The sequence below is a fragment of the Plectropomus leopardus genome, chromosome 24 (genome assembly GCF_008729295.1).
Source record: "Plectropomus leopardus isolate mb chromosome 24, YSFRI_Pleo_2.0, whole genome shotgun sequence".
NCBI lineage: Eukaryota > Metazoa > Chordata > Actinopteri > Perciformes > Serranidae > Plectropomus > Plectropomus leopardus.
The window spans coordinates 1,310,526-1,313,781 of record NC_056486.1 but is presented as its reverse complement, the minus strand read 5'-3'; positions in this window follow the sequence as shown (position 1 = coordinate 1,313,781).

Sequence of the window (3,256 nt, the reverse complement as noted above, 5' to 3'; positions counted from 1 at the left end):
GGCAGCTGGCGTTCCCACAGCCGTGCCGGAATTAGCCGTTTACGCGCTGCAACCCTATCTGCTCTGCACCTGGGCGGCTAGCGTGGCAGCCCTGCACCTTTGACTCGGGCACACAGGGCACCACTGCAGACTCTGTGTGTGTGTGTGTGTGTGTGTGTGTGTGTGTGTGTGTGTTAAAGAAAGAGACATAATGTGCAGTGTGTCAGTGCAGGAGGGAAATTTACTGTCTGCAGCCTTCCTTCACGTTTCACATTTTCTTTCTGTGAGAAGATCGTTTGTTTAGTGAGTTTCACAACCATCAGGCTCTTTAAAAACAATCAAAAGTAAAAGCACAAACTGCAGTGTTTTACATTCCTTTTTTTGTTATTTTGCATCTCTTTTTACACATTTTTATGTAGTTTGTGTCTCTATTGGGATTTTGTATCTTTGAGGTAATTGTGTCTTTTTGTTGGTTGCTTTGACCCTTTTTCGTAGTTATTTTGTTTCTCTTTGCAGTTGTTTGCATCTCTGTGGCGTTTTGGCTTCTTGTAGTCTTTTTGTTGCATCTCTTTAGGGTCATTTTGTGCCTCTTTGAGGTAATTGTGTGTCTTATCTGGTCCTTTGTGTTGGTCTCTGCATCTCATTGTGGTCATTTTGCATCTTTTTGCATCTTGTTGTTGCCTTTTTGCAACTCTTTGTGCTCATTGTGCATTTCTTTTTGCATCTCACTGTGGACTTTTTGAACAGTGTGCTGTTTTCGCATTGAATTGTGGTCATTTTGCATCTTGTCGTAGTCTTTTTGCATCTCATCGTGGTCATTTTGAGTCTCTTTCTGGTCTGTACTTATTAATTTGAGTTACATGTTTACCTGTGACGGCCGGGGGGGCCCTGACACACTGTTTGTGCCCTGTAGGTTAGTTCAGTAATCCTCCCATGGTGAGGACACCTGTTGTACAAAATCTTTACTGCTAATTTGAAGTCCAGACTGGCCTTTAACTTGCTGATTCTGGACTGTTTCATCCCCTCTCTGCATTTCTTAGATGAGCATGAACAAAAGCAAAGAACAATGATTTTATTTGACTGTTTTTGACTGGAACTGCAAGATAAATTTGTGTATATGACACTGAATCACAAATTCACACATTTTATATTTGGAAACAAGTATTTTTGATTCATTATTTTCTTCAATTTTTATTTAAAAAAAAAGTGAATCTCTCGTTTCAGAGCAGAGCCATCATGGAGGATCCTCACTGAAACTCTATAAAACCTGCAGTGAGTTAACGTTTAATTAGCAGGACTTCATTAGTTTGGGTTTTGGTAGAGAGATTTTGTGTCGTAAATGCTGTTTGCGAGGCTTCCCCGACCGGCCAAAAAACCCAAACTTAGCGGCGAGATCATTGTGAGTTCACTCTGTGCTGAGAAATATCTGTATCGGAGCTGACAGCCAGGCGCGGTAAACAGCGGTGAGGAGCGAACATGTTGTCGCTCGTGTTGAACATCTGACCTGGCTGGAACCTGCGGCGAGCGGCACAGCTGAACAGGAGGCCGTCTGGATGGGAGAGGAAAAGGGGGAGGGAGGGAGGTGGAGGGGGAGGGAGGCTTGGCTGTACATGCTTGGCGACTTGCCCCGGTCCCATTGACCAGACAGCTGAACTAGCGAGGGAGGGAGAGACGGAGGGAGGGAGAGAAGCAGGAAATGGATGCAGCCTCTGTTTTTTTTTATACATTTCAGAATAATAATCTGCACATTTATCTCTTATTTAACCTCAGCTATCAGTGCTGAGGTGTTTCTGCATCTACCATTTCCCAAAAGAGCACCTGTCAATCAAACAGCTGTGTGCAGGAGAAATGTATGTATTTGCATGCTTGCACTTTGATGCCGTTATGACAGGCTGTGTGTCTTAGGGGCGTAAAAGATTAACGGATACGTTTTGAATAGCAAATAACAGTCAGAGATTTTGATATGTGCACACACAACTGCAGATTCAGACCACGTTTTTCATGAAATTTGGAAAAAATTAACAGCCAGCTGTCAAAAACAGAGCTGTCTCTCGCTCTCTCTCTCGCTGCCCCGAGCTGGCGTGTGTGACCTGCTTCCACAGCCGAAAACTAAACGTACAGTTGTATAATGAAATATGCATGCAGCACCTCAAACCGAGATGTGCCCTGACAGTAAAGTTATAGGAAGGAGCAGTAAGGCTAGTATTAGCATCAAAATCAATGCTAAATAAATGTAAGTATAATCAGGAAAATAAATTAAAGTATGAAAAGTAAAAGCACCCATTGCAGAAAGACAATTTTGGTAGTAAACGAAAACACAAAAAAACTCAAAATTATTTAGAAAAAAATAGAAAATGACTTATTTCTCAGAATATTTTCTTTTTAATTTTTTCTTTTCAGCTAATTAATTAATCGACTGACCATTTCAGTTTACTTGCATAAACCATTGGGTAGTTAATTTCTATTTTAATGAATGCAATTTATCAAGAACACCTTGAGGAAATGTCTTCAGATTTAGCACAAATGTCCATTTGGACTCCACAATGAACTGATTAGATTTTGGTGGACATAGGTCAAAAGACAAGATCACTGGGACCTCGTCTGTCTCACTTTTATGAAAGCAATATCTAAAAAAATTTCAAATTTGGCACAAACGTCCTCTTAAAGTCACAAATAAACTGATTAGATTTTGGTATTTTAAAGGTCAAGATCACCTTGACCTTGCATCCATGTCATTCTTTTGAATGCAATATCTCGGGAACACCTTGAGGGAATGTCTTTGTATTTGGCACAAACATCCACTTTTAGTCAAGAAAAAAACTACATTTTTTGTAAACGTGGTCTTGTGAACACCTTTGGATTTTTTTCACATTTGGCACAAACATCCAGTTTATGAACTGATTAGAATTTGGCGGTCAGAGGTCACTGTGACCTTACTGTATTACTAAAGCTGTCAGAAAGATGTAGTGAATTAAAAAGTACAATACTTCACTTTGCAATGTCGTGCAGGAAAAGTGGCATGAAAGGACAGTACTCAAGTAAAGTACAAGTACCTTAAGTAGATGTACTTATTTACATTCCACCACTGATTTTGACTGACATTATTTTTGTATCCGGCCTTTGACTTTGTGTCTAGATGGTGTACATGTATCTGTATGTTAGAGCTCATGTTGGAGTCATGCGTATGCTGATTTGATTTGCACTTTGGTATTTCATCCATGTGCAAGTTTATGGTTAGAAAAAGCTAAATGTACCCTTTAAATACCGATTTATTTGT